The sequence below is a fragment of the Marmota marmota genome, unplaced genomic scaffold (genome assembly GCF_001458135.2).
Source record: "Marmota marmota marmota unplaced genomic scaffold, marMar, whole genome shotgun sequence".
In the NCBI taxonomy this organism is placed as follows: Eukaryota; Metazoa; Chordata; class Mammalia; order Rodentia; family Sciuridae; genus Marmota; species Marmota marmota.
The window spans coordinates 9916099-9935861 of NW_026000272.1; the positions used below are offsets into that span (position 1 = coordinate 9916099).

At 41.1% G+C, this 19763-nt stretch overlaps 2 long non-coding RNA genes across 3 annotated transcripts in view; one reads left to right on the top strand and one right to left on the bottom strand.

Annotated features, from left to right (window-relative positions):
• Nucleotides 1–16263, bottom strand: part of LOC125614327 — a 58434-nt gene extending 42171 nt beyond the window's left edge. The window contains exons 1-6 of one of the 2 annotated variants that reach the window (XR_007344937.1): nt 16213–16263; nt 14416–14449; nt 13428–13580; nt 13303–13345; nt 10546–12530; nt 1251–1355 (exon numbers count right to left, since the gene is read on the bottom strand). This is a non-coding gene — a long non-coding RNA (uncharacterized LOC125614327). The remainder of the gene's footprint in view (nt 1–1250; nt 1356–10545; nt 12531–13302; nt 13346–13427; nt 13581–14415; nt 14450–16212) is intronic. The other variant, XR_007344936.1, reaches the window with a different exon arrangement.
• On the top strand, nt 79–6528 carry LOC125614328. Its single transcript, XR_007344938.1, has 3 exons — nt 79–1084; nt 3340–3346; nt 6517–6528. It is a non-coding gene; the product is annotated as an uncharacterized LOC125614328 (long non-coding RNA).
• Nucleotides 16264–19763: the final 3500 nt, after the last annotated feature.

A 19763-nucleotide genomic window follows, 5' to 3' on the forward strand; every position in this document is an offset into this window, starting at 1 on the left:
CTCAACCATTGAGCCACATCCCCAGCCCTATTTTGTATTTTATTTAGAGACAGGGTCTCACTGAGTTGCTTAGGGCCTCACTTTGAACTTGTGATCCTCCTGCCTCAGCCTCCTGAGCTGCTGGGATTATAGGCATGTGCCACTGTGCCCCCTAGATGTTTGTGTTTTTATAAGTATAAATCTGCATGTGTCTCTGTGCATGTAAGTCTGTGTTTCTGTTTTGAGGACTTACATAGCTACTCTGGCACATGTAAGTCTATGTGTTTTCATATACTTAACATACATTTAGAACTTGTGTACCATTATGAGCATATGAGTAGATCTACAGATCATTGTGTGTGACTATGTGTGTCAATGTATGTATATGTTGGTATGTGAGTGTGCACATCTGTCTGTATGGATGTCTGTATGTGTACACTTTCGAATGTGTTTAGGTATGTACTATGTATAGACATATATGTATGTCTTTTATATGCTCAGAATGTGATCTACCTTGGTCTTTCTGAGAGAAGGCATGACATGTAAGTGTACATCTGCATGTGCATTTGTGTGTCTATATGTAAGTGTATTTATAGAGCTCTGTGTGCATGTGTCTGCAAGAGGTTCTGAGTGCATCACCATGTAAGAGGGTGAATATGTATGTAAATATGTAGGACTGTACCTATATTTATCTATTGCTGAATCCATACTTATAAGATGACATCTGTGTCTGTGCAGACATGTTTGATCCCCATATTAACTGGCTGCAAATATTCTTCTGTGTGAGTCTCTGCATTTCTATGCATCTGCATGTACATAATGTGTACATCTGGGTGTGAGTCTCCACATCTGTACCTTTATATTCTTGCCTGTACTTCTCTTCATGACTAGGAGCTTCTATATTCACGTGTGTAAGCCTTGGTGTTTATCCATGTGTTCATCCACCTGTGTGTGTGTATGCCTGTGAGACCATCTTCTGTCTATGAGCATGCATGTATGTTTGAATATAAATCTGTCTGCATGCAAATTAATGTCTTCAAAGAGTCTCTGAGCAAGTGCAGCTGTGTGTAGATAGAATGTTGTTGTGCATGTGAGGACTCAGTACGTACAGCCTCCTCTGAAAAATACTGATTACTGAATATAGTGACCGGTCTGATAACACAAGCTTTTTTATTATCTAAAGACAAAAAACAAGTAGCTGCTCAGATATTGAGATTCCTGTCGGAGCACTGCTGGTGAAGATGCCAGCATGCACCTTAGTTCCTCCTCACCTCTGGCTGGAAGTAGGGCCTACATGCTGCCTCCTGCTTCACCAGGCTTGTTTGTTAAAAGGGCTCCAAAGTTGCTTCTGCCTTCCCCACTCTACTGTCCTTTGGCTGAAAGTTAAGATTAAGGCACCAGGTATTATTTAATCTGTACCACAGTCTTGGAGGCAGGAACCAGTATCATTCTCAGTTTGCAAATGAAGAACTGTGAACCAGAGAATTAGAGTGCCTCAGCTAAGGTCATAAGGCCAATAAGTGGCAGGGACTGAATCCAAAAGCAGGTCTGACTTCAGCAAACTCATATTCCTCATACTCTACCACAGAACCATTCCAACTACCTAACAGCTTCCAGCACCGGGAAGTGGTGGAGCTGGGACTGGAGGCAGGCATGTCAGCCCTCAAAGGCTTTATTCTGAACTTTAGCCCTTTTCTGAAACAATCTCATTTAATCCTTAATAGGATAAGGATTTCATACATGTTGACAAATGGGCAGATGAACTCAAGGAAGTGTAGTCACTTGCCAAAGCTCTGTGTGAGCACGTTGGTCCTCTGTTCAGATCCTAAGGAGCAATATGACTTGTCCTTTGGGAATCAATATAAGACGAAGTTTGGCCTCGTGAAGTGACTTAATGTTCTAGTGTGAGCACACGCATCACGCCCTTCTCTAGGTATTGTATGGTCTTCTGAGCACTCTAATAGGCCTGGGTATTACAAAATGTGGGGTAAGTTTCTTTGCTGTGGGGTGAGTATGTATGTTATGCATTATGTCTCCCTGTGGGTAGCTCTTCTCTGCATCATGGTGCAGTCTAGGGTTTGAGTCTCCGAAGACTACAGGGCTAATCGGAATACTCTGGTGCTAATTTCTGGGTTAAATGACATGTCTCTGTGTCATGGCACAAGGCTAGATATAATGGGATGAGTCTGGTGAGGTCAATCTTGTGATGGAGAAAATATTTTTGTTTAAAATGAAGTCTCTCTTGCATCAGGGATTGGGTCTATGCATTGGGGGGTGATAAGTCTTTAATGTCAAGGGGTGAGTCTGATAAGAAAGTGGCTCTAAGCATTACTGGCAAGTATGTGGGCAGCTTGAAATGTCAGTGAGTTGCAGATCCTGTGCAGGAATTTTTTGTGGTGGTGGTCTGTGCATGCATTGTGATGCTATTTTCTACATTCAAAGAGGCAAGCACAGATGGCCTGAGGTGAAGTAGTGGTAGGCTGACTCTATGAATCATGTGGCTTGTGAGTTCTGGGGCATTTGATTTGGTGTGTGTTTTGTGGGAGTGATTTGGGGTGCCATGACTTTTATTATTGTAGTATTTTGGATGCACTCACGTGTACTCCTAGGGAGTTTATGAACTGTGAAACCGACCTCACCCTACAGGGCAGGTCTGGAGTCTGTGGTTCACACAGTTAAGTCTATATATTGTGGGAAATGGCTTGAAGTCATAGGGAGAGACTACGTTTCACAGATTGATTTCAGAGATCCCATAATAAATCTGTGTAATATTGCTTATTTTTTGTACATTAAAGTACGTTTGGGCTTTATGGGAAATGCACATTTTTGAGAGGCTAAATCCCTCCAGTGTGAGATTCTGGCTGCACACAGCGGTGTTTCTAGAAGTTGTGGTCCAATTCTATGCACCACGGGGTGAGTCTGTATGATATAGACTAATTTCAGATGTGGTGTGGGTTATGTCTTATTGTTGTAAAGAAAGTTTGGGTCATTAGGCACAAGTCTGGGATGTGATAGAGTGTGTGTTTGTACTGTGGAGACACACTGTGTATTGTAGGTCCAGTCTGCAGTATGATGCAATTCTAGGGCAGAGGTTATAGCTCAGTGGCAGAGAGCTTGCCTAGCATGTGTGATGCACTGGGTTTGATCCTTAGCATCACATAAAAATAAACAAATAAAATAAAGGAATGCTATCCATATACAACTACAAAAAAGTTTTTTTTTTTAAAAAATATGCAATTCTGGGCTGTGGCTCAGTGGTAGCGCACTTGCTTGGCATGCTTGAGGCACTGGGTTCAATTCTTAGCACCACATATAAATAAATAAAGTTATATAAAATATATAAAAAATATGCAATTCTAGGGGTGGGGTTATAGCTCAATGGTAGCTCTTGCCTCGCATGTGTGAGGCACTGGGTTTGATCCTCAGCACCACATAAANTGTGTGAGGCACTGGGTTTGATCCTCAGCACCACATAAAAATAAATAAATAAAATATTGTGTCCATCTACAACTATTTTTTAAAAAAAATATACAATTCTATTTAGGTGTAGTGCCACAAGTCTGTAATCCCAGCAATTTGGGAGGCTGAAGCAGAAAGATCACAAGTTCAAGGCCAGCCTCAGTAACTTAGTGAGGTCCTCTCTCAAAATAAAAAATAAAAAGGGCTGGGAATACAGCTTAGAAGTAAAGTACCCAGTACCCACCCCCCACCCCCCCAAAAAAAAGATTCTCTGTGTTGTGGAGTACACCATATGTAACTAAGTGTGTCTTGGTTGTAAATCTTTGTTGGGGGTGATGGTTTATTTTGAAGGTACGTTTGTGCATCACAGGGTGTGTCTCTGAGTGGCAGCAAGGCTATATATTGTGGGCCTTGTTGTATATTGTTTTCATGTACATTTTTGCATATTGTGGGTCATGTTTTGATGTTGTGGGGTGATGTGAGTTTGGGATCATATTCTGGGTGCTGTATGAGTCAGTGTCATGGAGCATATGAGTGCATTGTGGGGAGAATCTAATATGGGCTGGGTCTGCTTGCTGTGACTGGATTCTAGGTGTTGTGGAGTGAGTCTGCACTTGGGGGTAGTCTAAAAATGACATAGTAATTCTGAGACTGTGGAGAATGTCCATAAATTTTCAAGGTGCAGTATAGGATGTATCTTTTCATTGGCAAGTTTGCCAAAGTGTTGTTAGGGTGAGGATGCACATCGTAGACTGCATCTAGGGGGTGGGTTAAGGGTGACTTGTGGGGTGAGAATTGGCTATAAAACCCATGTCTGGTGAGGAACGTATCTGTACAATATGGGGTACAGATACTGGTGCCTCAGGGACATGGTATTGCACAACAATACCTGATTCTGCAGGCCAAGCCTGTCAGTCCCAGAGCAATTCTAGGTGTGGAAGGGCATGTGTTTTCTTTGAGGGGTATTTACACTACAGAGTGATTATATGCATTTTGAAGCAATTTAGTGTTTGTGAGAAAGTCCTTCTGTCAACAGGGTACATCTTCCTATTGTAAGTTGTATCTACTGACTGTGGAGCTAGTTTGGGCACCCTAAGACATGTCTCAGTATTGTATGGCAAGACAATTTGTAAGTGTTGCTGGATGTTTGGGATTTGTTCTTGCTACAATGGGGTAACTGTAGGTTTTAGAGTAAGACTGTGCATTATAGAGATTTTTGGCATCGTGGAACTTACCTATAGGTTGTAGGCCACGTCCTGGTATTTGAATGCAGGCACTCTGGAGCAAGTGTTTTGATTAGAAGTTCACTGTAGGAGTTTTGACGCATTTCTGTAGGATTCTGGTGTAGAGCTCACTTTTGAGGCAAATCTAGGTGTTATGGTAATAGGATGCACTCTGGAATGAGTCTTGGCATTTTGTGAATTTTTGCATTGTAAGGTAGAGTTGTACATGATGGTGGGAGTCTATGGACTGTTCTGGGAGTCATGTCATGAAACGTGTGTGACATCTTAGGTTGGTCTAGGTACTCTGTGGTTGGTGTGGAAGTTATGGGAGAGTCTGAGAATTGCAGGGTTCCTATGGAAGCTGTGGAGTGTTCCTTGACATTGTGGAGCATGTCTGTGTTTAGGGTAGTATCTGGTGGTTGCCATGCATTGCAAAGTGGTTAATTTTTTGTGGAGAAGTCTGTGTTGTAGGCTCACACTGTGCATAGAAGCAGAAGTCTGGGCATTGGAGAACAAATTTGGAAGCTAGGAAAGTTTCATGTGTTGGTGAGACAAGCCTGTTTTCTATGACATGTCCTAGAGCTGCTGGCCAAGAATATGCTGGCAGGGCAAGGAGGCCAAGCTGTGTGTTTGCAGATGTAACTGCATACTGTGTGTCTATTCCCCATGAGTGTCTGTTCTGAGAAATGTCTGTAAGTTGTTGTGCAATACCATGTCCCTGAGGCACCAGTATCTTAGTAAGCCCATTTGTGCATTGTAAGATGTCTAGAGGAGTGAGTGGTAGGAGAAGCTATATATTCTGGATTGAGTGTGTGTTTTACTGCAATTTGGGGTGCTGTGAGGGTGGTCTGGACATTGTAGGGAGAACTCTGCAGTGTTCTGAAATTCTTTGCATCACTTGGGGACAGTCTAAGTTGTGAGGGTTGACTCTACATTGTAAGGCATGTCTGGTTGCTATGGAGGAAATGCTTGTACATGCTGGGTTGTGTGTGTATGTTGTGGAATAATCAGTGCTCCCAGGTGAGTATGAGTGCTCCAGTATGAGTGTTGTGCAGGAAGTTTGGGTCCTGTGGGCATGTCTCTTATGTGACTTGTATGTGTTGCCCATCCTTTCTGTGTACTGCAAGGTATGCCTTAGTGTAATGAAGGCAAGGAGTCATTTTGTAGGGCTTATCTTGGGGATGTGTAAGTGCTGTTAGGTTAGTCTCTGTGATCCAGGGTGAGTATGGCTTCATGAGCCAAATCTGTATGTCATGGGGTAAGTTCGAATATTTTGCCAACAAGCCTTCAACTAGTGGAGCATTTATGGACAGTATAAGATTTGCTGGTTTGCTTCAGCATTTACATGTGCTATATAAATCAAAACTGTGCGTTATGGAATCTCAAGATATTTTGTTGGGTTATTATGTGTTATGGGGAGCACCTGGGTCTTTGTGGGCATATCTGTGTGTGGTGGGATATGTCTGTATACTGCCAGGCCAGTATGGATCTTGCCTTGTGAGACTATAATATGAAGTGAGTACTGGTGTCTATGTGTGTACTGAGAGATTTTTCTGTCTGTTTTCAATCCCTTCTGTGTGTTGTGAGACAAGTCAAGAAGTTGTTATACAGTGCATATGTGCATTGAGGGTTTCTTCCCGTAGGTTGTGAGATCAGAGGAAAACATATTGCAAAAGAAAGATCTTTACAGGGCTGATTTGTGTGGGGAGAGTACATTATGGAGAATGTGATTTGTGCTATGAGGCCAATCTGGGTAGTTGGGGGAACATGGACGTTCTGTGGCAAGTCAGGAAGTTGTAGAGTGCAGTTGGGTGACATTTGTGTATATTAGGGGCTTTGTCTCTATATTCTCCAGCACTGCAGACTTGTGCTGTGAAACAAGGCTTGGTGGCATAGAAGTGAGATTTTATGGAACCGATCTGGCGTTGTGGGGTAGATCTGAATGTCATGAGACAAGTTCTTTCCTTGTGTAATAAACCTGGATGATGAGTACTATGCCTAAGGGGTTTTAATTGCATGTGTGCTGCCCAGCCTCTCTCTGTTCTGTGAAGCTAGCATTTCTGTTCTAGAAACAAAAGAGGCATTTATGGAGACAGTGTATGTTGTGGAATTAGTTCATAGATTTTGAGGATGTCTGTCTATTGTGGGGATTATCTCTGTGTCACTGGGCTCGTCGTACAGAGTGAATGTGGGGATTATGAGGTACACCATGCACTGGGGGGTGTTCTGTGTTTTGCTCACTGTTTCTGTGTGCCATGAGGCCAGTCTTGATATAGCAAAGACAAAAAGATGGGGTATTTTTATGGCCAACCTGTGGGTTGTGAAGATTCTTTTGACCAAGGGCCATTATTATGTGTTGTGGGACAAATCTGAGTGTGATGGAGAGGTCCAGGTGTTTGGGGGTGAATCTAGTTGTGTCGGGTGCATCTTGAGTCTTATGACGTCATTTTGGGTGTTACGGGATGTATCTGTGATTTAAGTGGGTTTTTTGTATGTGTTATTCAACATTCCTATGTGTGCTGAGGCCATGTCTTAATCTGTGTATTCTAGAGTATGCCATATGACATGAGGTAAGGTACAGCCTGGAGTTGCAAGGCAGGTGTGCTTGTGGTGGTGTATTTTGGGTTTATTCAGGGCCATTCTGGGTGTTAAGTGGAAATCTGGGTGTTATGGGGGTAAGTCCTACTGTTTCAGATTTTATCTTTTCAGCATTTGTGTGTTGTGAGGAAAGTCTCAGAATTGTGGAGACAAGAAAACATTGTAGGGGGTTTTTCTATGTGCTGTGTGGGTGATCTTGATATTGCCATGTCAGTCTGGTGGTAACAGGACAAGTCAGGTTATTACAGATCCAGCTTGGCTACTGCAAAGTAAGTCTGGTTGACAAGGAGCACTCAGGGCTTTGTGGAACAGGTCTGGAACTCCTGCGCTGGCCTGTCTTAGGCAAGTCTCTGGGTTGGTGTGCTACAGTGAGGCTATAATGGGGTGACTCTGGCATTGGGCATGTCTATACATCGTGGTGTTTTATGTGCATTTTGTTCAAAATTTCCATGTGTTCTTCTCTAAGTCTTGGTGCTATGGAATCAAAAACCTATGTTTTTCAGGACTAATCTATGTTTCCTGGGGATTATATGTATTATGGGACACATCCATGTATTTAGGGGAAGGCCTGGGTGTCACAGGGTGAGTTCAGTTCTCACGGGGGTGATTCTATTAGGCTAGGGGCATGTGTGAGTACATTACAGCAAGTCTTTATATTGTGAAAAATATCTGTTATTGTAGAAAGTGCCTGTGTATCATCCATCATCTCTGTGTGCTTGAAGGCCAGCGTTGGTGTTGTGCAGAAAGATATTCTATGAGATCAGTCATTATTTTGTGGGAAGAATTTGAAGGTATGTTTGTGTTCTATGACTCCTGTTTGGGTGTTCTGGAGCTGGTCTGGGTGATGGGGGGCCATTTTGTATCTGACAGGACAAATCTGTGTGCTTCAGATGAATCCAGGTACCATGCAGCAAGGCTAGTGGAAGTGGAGTGTGCTTTTCAACATTTCTTCTACACTAGTTTAGGTCTGGAAAGCATTCCAGGAAGCCCATCTGTGCTGATGGTAGAGTCTGTGGATGCCCACGTGTTGTGAGGTGCACCTGTGTGTTATGGTTCATCCATGGATTGTGGAGCATGACTACTGATTGGCGGGCTAGTGTGGCATTTGGAGTGTAAGTCTGTACGTTGTAGAGTGGATTTGAGCGCTCCAGGGCAAGTCTGGGTCTTCTGTAGTAAGCCTGTGTGGGTGGGGCATATCTGTGCATGTTTTGCTGTGTATGATGTTTCACAGGATGTGCTGCTGGGAGGGAGGTTGTGGCAGGAAGAGGTATTTAATGTGGCCAGTCTGTGTGTGGTAGGGAGAGACTGTTTTCCAAGGCTATTGCTGCATGTTATGGGTTAGTCTGCAGTTGTGAGTTGAGCCTAGATGACATGGGGGTGTCTGTGTGTGGCGGAGCAAGTCTGTGTATTATGGGGCATATGTGTTCATTGAGAGATGTTTAATGTTTGTTGACCAACATATCTGTTCATGAGTCAATTCTTGGCATTGTGTAGGCAACACAGTGTTTGGTTAAACCAATATGTACATTACAGGGAGAATCTGTGTATGGGGGACACATCCTGGTTCCTTGTGTTGTGAAGCCAAGATTAGGTAGTATGATAGGCTTCTGTATTCTGTAGAAGTCTATGTGTTGTAGATTGTTTGTGTCAAAGAGCCAATATGGTGTTCTGGGGTGAGCATGTATATTGTGGAGTGTTTAGTTGAACTGGGATGAGTTTTTATATGGATGAGTGTATGTATTATGGCTATCTTTGTACACTACAGTGTATATCCAATTGTGTGATGAGTCTAGGTGTTGTGCAGAGACTATGGTAAATGCTTGTAGGTGCCGTAGGCTAGGTGCAGTCAAAATAGGTGTAAGGAAAGAGGGGTGAGTTGTGATGTGATTCTTGGATTTATGGGGGATACTCTGCATGCAGTAGGATGTTTCCAGTTGTTTCAGATTGAGTCTTACCGTCATGGTCCAGCTCCATGCATGAAGAATGACAGTAACAATACGAAGATGAACTAACATCAATAATGCCAATTCTTTACCAGGTACCATACTAAACATTTTATAGGCATTCACTCATTTATTCCTCTTAACAGTTGTATGACATAGGTACCCCTATTATTGCTTATTGATGAGAAAAGTAAGACACAGAGGAGTCAAGAAACCTTTCCAAGGTGACAAAATTAGTAATGATGTGAGATTGGAAGCCAGGCAGCTGGGGGTTCTGAGTACAAGTTTTCCACCACACAGAGTCTAGGTGTTGTGGGCTAAGTTCTGCATTATATGGGTTGATTTAAGGTGAGTTGAGACTAGTCTTGGCCTTGTGCCAGCCTGGGCACTGTGTGTCTGCCTGCCTTTACTTTGTGTAAGTGTTTTAATGCAATTCTGCAAGATGTGGGTGTTTTAATGCAATTCTGCAATATTGTACATTGTGATGTGATACTGTGTATATAGGAAGGGCCTGTGTTTAGGGGGTATCTCTGCATGGTATAGCATGGCAAATCTGTATGATGTGGGGCATGTGGTCGTATGTATGGTAGTTCCAGATTTATGGGCAAGTTAGTACATATGGGGTATACTTATTTATGGGTCAAGCATAACATAGGAGTAAGTGAATGTGTTACAGGACCAGGGTTCTGCAATTATAATGTTATGCTGTAAATTTAGGAATATGAACTTAGGAACATGTTGGTGAACAACTGGGGACTCCATGTGTTATGGGACAAAAATCTGGGTGTAGTAGAGTGTGTCTGTGTGATATAGGGTATACTTATGAGTTTAGGGGGTGTGGATATATGTTGGGGTCTTTGCCTCTGTGAGGTAAGGCTGAGTGCCATGCATCTGCACATTGTGAGCTCGGTCTGTGAGCCTGTGCACTGCTATAACAAAATTTTTAATTTCAGTGCAATTCTGGACTTTGTGAGTGGCTCCTGGTTTAGGGTTCTGCTGTGCTCCACAGGGTGTAAGGATGTTATGGTGAGGTGTCTATGTGCTGCACACTCTTTCTAGATGCTCCAGGGCTAGTCTATGTATTATGTGGTGAATGTTTGTACTGTCCAATGATGGCAGGTATTGGGATAGGCCCTTTTTGCTTTACTAGTGATGGTGGTGGTAGAAAGGGGTGGTGATTGTAACATAAAGTAACAATTCTAACTGCTCCTATGCAGCAGGCACTGAACTAGGCACTTAACATATCTTCATTCATTTATTATTCACAATAGAACTTTGAAGTAGGCACTACTGTTATCTTGGTTTTACAGGTGAGTAACCAAAGAAGAAAAAAATATACTTACCCATGGTGACACAATTAGCAAGAATGGGGATCTGCATTCAAACCCAGGTGGTCTGGGTCCACGGGCCTTGCTCTTAACCATTACACAAGCTGTATCTCTGTTGTATGCCAATAGTATGGTAACCAAAGCATGTGTGTGCATTAGGACAGAAATCTCTACAAAGGAGGGATGATGTGTGTGCTGCATGTCTACACAATGGGAAATGCTTTTGTATATTGTAGGTTTTGTACTCTGGAGTGATTCTATGTGTGGTGAAACAAACTTATGTGTTTACAGGCATGCCTGGGAGCTTGAAGGTGTGTCTAAGTGTTGTGTGTATGATCTGAGTACGGAATGGGGTAATTCTGTCTCAAAGGCTTGTCTGTACACTTAGGGTGAGTCCCAATATTCAGCAGCATCCATATGAGTGGGGAGGCAAATATATACATTGATGGGAGAACTGGGGAGCATGATGGGGCACGTCTTGTTTGTGTAGGCCTTAGTGTGAGCAGTGAAACCATTCTGGGTGCTCTGTGGTAAATCTGGGTCACCTGGCAAATGGTTTCATGTGTTTGGGGGCATGTGTTCTGTGTATCTACTATAAGAAATACGGGTTTGTGACATGAAGCTGTACAGCAGATATGTGCTGTGACATAATTCTGAGTGTTGAGGGGGTGAGGTTTCATGCTGAGGGAGGTGCCTGCATGTTGTAGGCTTTTGCATCTATGGTGTGGGCTTAGTGAGGGTACCGTGGGTCACACATGTGATGGCGTCCTGAATGCTTTAGAGAAAGGTGAGGTGCTGAGGCAGGAGTGTCTGCTGTGGTACAAGTCTGTCCACTGGAGTGCCAGTTTGCATGCTGTGATGTATCTGAGGAACTGGGCTGCATTTTGGTGGCACAGGGCTACAATGTGTGTCTTGTGGTAACTGTGGCTGTGGAGGAAGGCCCAGATGTTGTAGGGCAGATGTGTGCCTATAAGGCAAGTGTGTGCACTGTGTGGTTGGCATGTCTGTTGGGAAATGAATGGTGCACTGGAGGACTAGTTTTTGTGCTGTGGTGCAATGCTGTGCATCCAGGCGTGACATACATGCCACAGAGTGTACTGTGGCATCTGCGCATGGCGGGAAAAGCCTGCCTGAGTGCTGTGGGGAGTGTCTCTGTAACATGGGTTGAGTCTGGGTTTCATGGGGTAAGCATGCATAACCGAGGGAGTGTCTGCTTAGTGTGGGATGATTCTGTGTCCTCTTGGGGTAGTGTGTGTTCTGTGGTACTTGTTTGTGTGCCATGCAGTGAGTCTGTGTCTCATGGGAGTCTTTAGTGGCATGGGGTGGCTTTTTGAGCTGTGTCATGAGTTTGTGTTTGGAGGGAAAGTCTACATTCTGTGGAGAGATTGTGTGGTCTAGAGTGATTCTGTGTGCTGTGGGCAGCATCCTCTTCTGTGGTGAGTTTCCACGAGGTGAGGAGAGTCTATATGCTGTGTGGCCTTGAGAGGGTCGATGTGACGTGAAGGGAGTCTGAGTGCTATAAGACATCTATGAGCTTGGGTTCAGTCAGTGGGGCATGCATAGGAGCATCATGTACCATGAGGAGAGTCTGTGTGCTGCCGGGAGAATCTGTGTTCTATAAGTTGAGTCTGTGTGTCCTGGGCAGGGTCTATGTAATGTGGAGCCAGTCTCTGGTGTTGGGATTGTCTGTGTGTCATGGGTAGAGTCTTAATGGTGTCAGAAGTCTGTTATGTGGGCAGGTCAGCACCCCTTAGCCAGGTCTCTCTGTTGAGAGCATGTGTGTGCCTCTGGGAGAGTCTAGTGAACTGGACAGTGTCCCTGTGCTATAGGGCAAGTCTTCCTCCACTGGTTCTTTTGGAGGCACCTGGGGACATGAATGGAGGCTAGGGAGGAGTCCGCATGCTGCAGGAGAAATGCATGCTCTCTGGCCAGCTGTAGGCATTAGAGGGATAGTTGGACACGCAGGCGCAAGTCTGTTCCAGGTAAGGCTCCCTTAATATCTACAAATAACAACAGACAGCACTTTTTTAATGGTTACGATATACCAGATACTGTTCTAAAGGTGCTACTATTATCCCCATTTTACATATGAGAAAACTGAGGCAAGGAGATTAAGTAACTGTCCCATGGCCATACAATCAACAAATGGTTGCACTTTGAAATATGGCAGTCTGTTTCCTGTACCCACACTACATGGATCCCCTTGGGGCCCTAGGGGCAACGGGCCATTAGAGAGACTTTGTAGTCACTGGTGAAAATACTGAACGCAGCTAATTTAGGAGGAAGTAAAAGGAAGAGGCTCAAAGCATTCTGAGGACTGTTTTTTAACGCAATGTTGTGTGCGCAATAACTATGGCACTTCACACAGAAAAACTGATGTCATGTCTGCGGAATAACTCCTTCAGCAGTCGCTGCCCCCAAGACCCCTCCCCTCACCCCACAGCCGCATTCTGCTACTGCAGAGGAGTGGATGCGCATGCCCTGGTGAGCTCCCGTTGCCAGGGAAACCAGCCTCCAGTCATAAACAAATCACAGCCTAATGCGGCAAGTCGGGAAATGACTGAGACTGTCTATGAGGCAAAGTTCCTTGCAATAAAGGTGGGCAAGGCAGCCTCCTACTCACCCCATTTTTCCTTCCAGTCAGTAAAGACTAGAGGCCAGGGCCAGAAGTCAACAGAAAAAGAAGGCTATGTTGCAGGCAGGGGGTGCAGCACCGGGTAGCAGTTGATTTTTTTTAACTGTCAAATATTTCTACAGCAATATTTAACCCACCTTCTACTAAAAGCCTCCATGTTTTATGTCTTGAGCCTTCCATCTGCAGTGAAAAGAAGTGGATTATTGGGGTATCTCCCTATCTTGAAGAGATGATAACAGTGGTAGCTTGGATTAGAACTCACCCTCCATCCTTTGAATACTAGAGCATACTACTGCCAGCAACAAGCTGACAAACATTGTTATTTCTGCTCTTCATACATTTCTTACTTTTTCCTCTGATACCATTCTAGAAAATTCCAGGCACTGACTCCAGACATCTTTAACTCTTCGAGTACCTGAGAAATAGAAAAAGAGGTTGAAAGGAGGAAACTTAGGACTAACACTACCAGGATCCCCCACACATGGAGTTATTTCTTTTTAAACACACAATTGGGTAGTTAGTTGTGTCCAAGGGACTAGCACATTTAGGCAGTGGTTTTATATAATTGGATTCCTCAACTTTTCATGTAAAAAAACATGTGACAAAGATAAAATTTTCAAATATTTAAAATGAAAAAGAAATCCTGTTTGAAAAGCACTGTCCACAACTGCATGTGCCTAGGGGTCTTGAAAGGCAGAGCACAAACATGATGCTTTAGTATGCTGCCAGGCGCTACAGGAAGGTACGAATACACTGTGGATGGTAACCATCTTGGGTGGAGAGAAAATGGCCGACCTGTGGAAAGCTACACCCTATCTAATGGGAGAACAGCTGTTGCCATATCAAATCAGTGGAAGAAGGTTGGATTATTCAATAAATAATGCTGAGACAACTGGCGACCTATTTGGAAAAGAAACAAAATTAGACCCTACTTTATACCATTTATCAAAATGAATTACAGATGGACTAAAGACTTAATTGTAAAACATGAAGAAATTGAGTTACTAGGGAAAAAGTACAGGTAGATACGTATACAGGTGAATGTTTCACAGGAAACAACTCACCAAATCAACAATTGACAGATGTAGAAATCTAAAACCATAAAGCTGCAAAATGCCAAAAACAACCACAATAAATGATAGAAATCAATGAACAAACAATGACTGGAAAATAATGCTTTTGCCACATGTGATATATAAATTAGGCAATATGTCTTGGGTCAAGAGAAGAAACCTTAAACTGGTTCATACCATTTGATCCAGGAATTCCACGTCTGAATTTATCCTAGGGGGGGAAAAACAGAAAAGCACACAGAGATTTATATGAAAAAAATGTTCCTTAAATTATTTGTAACAGCAAAATAATGCACACATATACATTCAACATTGGACATTTAGTGAGACTCCTTTATGATCCAAATTAGGCATCCAAACGACGTCACACTCTTGAGGGATATTTTAAAATATGGGGAGTTGCTCCCAAGATATATTTAATGAATAAAGCAGAATAAAAACTGCACATACACACAGTCTTCATCTTATATAAAATATACATTTCTATGTATATATTTAGAGAAAACTGACAGTAATTAGGTTAATAGAAATTACCTTTGGGCTATAGGATTTGAGGTACTTCTTATAGTCTTTATATTTTTCCAAATTTTCTACAAAAATATTTTTTATAATAAAAGGCAAAACAGCATTTTAACAAGCATATAAAATCTCTGGGAGTGCAGAGAAAAAAGTCTAGGAACAAAGACAATATAGCAAAGATTAAGCACCAATGTCAACCAATGGAAGATTACACAACATGAACTCACTATGCGCCACAGCAAGATGACAGCATCATTTGTGTGTTAGTATGTATAGAATTTCTTATACAAGATGGAGTCCTGGAAATTTTTCTTCACTACACCAGAGAACAGTCACATGTCCCTAGATGCGTCAGTCACTCTCTGCCGCAGTGCTCTGCTGATGCCCCCCTCCCTGCCTTCAATACACTCTCTCCCTTTCCCCTGCAAAACATGCTACCAGCAGACATGTTCAACTTGGGAAAGAGCCTGTTTTGTGGACTTTCTAATAAGCTTTTCCATTTTCATTTTTCCTCTGATTGCTGCTCTTTCATCTAACTTCAATCCAATCCAATCTATTTTTTTCTCCTTTCCTCCTGTTGAAGTGTCAAAACAATCCAAACTCCAAAGAAAATTTTAAAAACATCACTTCATTACATTTTCTTTTTTTTCTGGCAGAAACCAGTCTACAAAAACATAAACAAACATAAAAGCTGTGTTGTTAGGAATCTCTGCTACCCTACTCACATCCATTTTTAGAAAAAAAGAACCACTGAGAACATTCTGTCTTTACTGTATAAATTGACATCCAATATACAAATGATTTTTTCCAATGAAGGCACACTCAAAATATTTGTCATTTTTTTCAGAGTTTTTCATCCTAAAGTTGAATTCTAATCTTTGCAGTTCAACACATGCTCATCTCTCACATGAAGCAATCAATCTTAATGTTATTACAGGCTGCCCTCTCCCTCATTCTCTCTCCCATACAAACAGCTCGTCACACAATTTTCTTAATCAAAAAAAGAAAAAAGACATATCATTGCATCCTTTTCTCCAGCGCAAAATATTTTTCTCATGCTCTCTACACACCGAAAAAAGAAAGCAGATCTGACAACATCTTGATACGTAACACATTTCATCATGTTTAAGCCAAACACAGAGCTGAGATACATTTCTGAAGGCAATTTCCCATTTTAGTGATATCTTCATAAATCTTATTGGGGGAAGTATCTTACCAGAATCATGAGGGGAAGGCTCTTTATTTCCTTCTAGCAACTCATTCACCATTCAAGAAATAAGCTTTAAACTGGAAAAGCAACTATGGAATATTTGTGATGTAATCCAGCTTCTTAGTGCCACTGACTTGAGAAATTCCTATACAGCTCTGTATTTTTCTACTGCATCAAAACACGTCAGTAGCTTTGAAAAGCAGAGCCTCGGTAACTATTTTAAGAACGCTTTCTCAGCTACTTACCAGTTGCGTGCTCTCTGTCTCTCCACCAGCTCTGAGGCTGTCGCACTGAAGGGGTGGGGGAAAGCAGCAACGCAACAGCCACTTGAAAATAAGCTGTGCTCTGAAAAAGGGATTAGCCCAATGCAAAGAAATGAAATGCCTTAAGATTCTCCTCAAAAATCCCCCCCAAACGTAACATCATGCTAAACATTATATGCTAAAATGTGTGTGTTCACTGAAGAACAGAGTTTAATGATTAAACCTCTGATACGAAACATACTTAAATTGTCTTGATTTCCAGTGGAACCCCTACAAGACCATGGGCTTTTGTCTCTTCCGTCTCCTAGCAACATTCTCATTAATATTTTTTTCCTGCAGTAGTCCTACTAGGCATCAGAGAACACTGACAAGGTCTGATCTCTGATGACAAGCATTATCATTTTCATATTCAATATATATTTTCCCCAGGTAAGTAATAAGGAAAGTCAGGAATGCAATAACAAGCTATCCAGAGGAAAGAGTATGATTCAGATGACATTCCACAACAAAAAGCAGAGATTGTTTTTGCCCCCTCTCTTGATGCAATGCACAGTGGACCTGTGCTGTAATGCAAATATGTGAGTGTGTTTAATACCATTGAATTTGAAAGCCATTAAAATGATAAATTTTATGGTATGTGTATTTTGCTAAAATAAAAAAGAGCCATTCATTGACCCCACAGGTCTGTGAATCTCACCACATTGAAAACACTGTGCTGAGAGCAGGGATTATAAGTGAATCAAACACAGTCTACTCCCCCTTCTAAAAGGTCATAATCTAATAATATGCACATGTTGCAAAGTAGAAGTATTTTGTATGATTTATCTTTTTCCTTTATCAACTTTAAGTAACATTTGCAAGTAAGACTATTACATGATTTGCCTCAAGTAATGAACCAATAGGTGGAGGAAATAAAAATAATTAATTTTTAAATACATAAATATATATTGCATATCAATTGACAATGTTCATTTATCATTACAGTGCAGTTTTTATAATATGTTGGCTTATTTTCACAAACCTAAACTATCCAGTACATTAATCTTCTTTTTGAAAAATAATTTTTACTACATAGGAAATACCTGACAATCCAGTTCAATACCTTATGCTGAAAGAAGGAGGAGGAGGAGGAGAAAAAATAAATTTTAGAGATTAAGTAACAGAACTTGGATATCAACCTTTCTTACCTGTGTTCTTAATCACTACTTTTTGGCCAGGGGTGGGCCAGTACTGAGGATTAACCCAGAGGCACTTTACTGCTAGGCCACATCCCCAGCCCTTTTTATTTTTGATTTTGAGACAGGGTCTCACTAAGTAGTCTAGGCTGTCCTCAAACTTTCACTGCATGTTCTTAATCACAACATTGCTCATAGCATCACAAACATCAAGGGTGTTTGGAGTGTTAATTTTTTTAAAAAATGAGGATTACAAGGACCAATTATTCCCAAGGATTCTTCACAGGTAGGTTTGGGGCAAGCCCAGATATACACATTTTCAACATATATCACCATTTGCTCCTAACCAAAAAACATTCAACACAATCTTTGTTATTGGTAATATTATCAGGGAAGTAAATCCTAAAACTCTGCACAATAAGACATACACACATACACAGAGATACTATATATGTATTACAGTATGACAAGAGCAAATGAATAAATGGATTGACTTTTTTTGGAAGCAGAGTTCTAACTCTGGGAGAAAGGAGATACAAATATAGAACCTGACAAAATGAAGAGAATCCTGAAGACATCTGTGGAGACAGATTTGAATTGGAAGTATTAGTATGAACTCATGATTTTCTAAATGTATATTATTAGGCCCACCCACTGAAAGGAGGCAATGACATCTCAGTAGCACTAAGTTTGACATAGCTGTAATAATGAATACATTTAATGCCTACATGTTGCTTTCCAAATACTGTTTGTTCCCCCACTGAAAGAAAACAAGGTTTACTGGAGAAATAGCTGATTCTATATCTAGTATAGAAAATATAAGATGAGTTTGAAACATATCATATAATTAAGAACCAGTTAAGGATGAGAACATACCAAAGGACACAGAAGATGGCTTAAAAGGATTCCCAATAGCCAAACTGAGTTCAATTTTAACATGAAAAATAAAAATGATGGTAGTTAATTATAAAACATTGAATATAAAGAATCTATGAGTCCACAATAATTACAAAAAAAGTGATGATGGGCAGGTAAATCACTTCTTTATAAAATAATATTAGTGTCTATATTTATAAGGAATGAGAAAATTTGTATATGACCATTTAGAAAACATCAGTGAAATGATGGATTTAGGCAAGGATCATCAATGCACACCAAAAACACCAGGTGAAATATTAAGGAACAGAAAATTCACAGGATTTAAAATATCTCCCAGAAATTATTTATTAATTATAAAAGAGGAAAACATTTATTTTCAAGGAGAGATTTAGCAGATACCAACTTAATAAACTAGTTAAACTTCATATTATCAATGACAGTGAAAAGGAAATGTGCCACAGCTGGGATAAAATGGAAAGCACCCATCACCTAGGTAAATTCTCGTCCAAAATATGTAATCTGGCTAGGTGCGGTGGTGCATGCCTGTAATCCCAGCAGCTGGGGAGGCTGAGGCAGGAGGATCATGAGTTCAAAGCCAGCCTCAGCAACACTGAGACTGTAAGCAACTCAGTGAAACCCTGTTTCTAAATAATATATAAAAAAAGGGCTGGGGATGTGGCTTAGTGGTTAAGTGCCTCTGAGTTCAATCCCTGGTACCCACCTCCATCCAGTGCAATCTGACTCTCATTCTGAAGAAACAACCAGAAAATTCATACTGTGAAACATTCTAGAAGACAACTGGCCTGAACCTTGCAAAATGTCATTGTCATATTTTCAAAAAGGGGTAGGGGGCAGGAAAACTTCTAGATTAATGATTAAAGAGATATGACAACCGACTGTAATGTGCGATTCTTGATTGCTTCCTGGGTAGAAAATAAAAAGGGAAACTAAAAGCCATAATGTATACAAATTAGTCTTAAATACTGTAGAAAAAATTATGAAGACTTGGTAATTGGTAAATCTAGGTCAAGTATAACATTCACTATATACTCCTCTGTAGGTTTCAAGTATTTAAAATGAAAAAAATTATTAAACAGTAGAATTCAGAAAACAAAGAAAATGCTTTCAGAAAAATAATTTCTGCACGATAATCATATTTAAAGGCAAAATTTTTATACACCTTGGATTTAACGACAATCATACTCACCAAATGGATGAATATTTGTCATGCGCCATCTAGTGGTAAAATTCTAATTTACCATGACTGGAGGATTTCTAATGAACACTGAATGATCAATGAACCATTAAATATTATTTTAATTCTTATTAAAATAAATAAATAAGCATTTCACATTACCATCTACCAATAGAGATAAAAGGAATTCTCTTAATTTTCCATATGCGTTCTTGGTAACAAAGGAATGCATCTGGTGAGATGTCCTGTTGACCTGATGCATCTTCACACAAGGTGTACAAGCA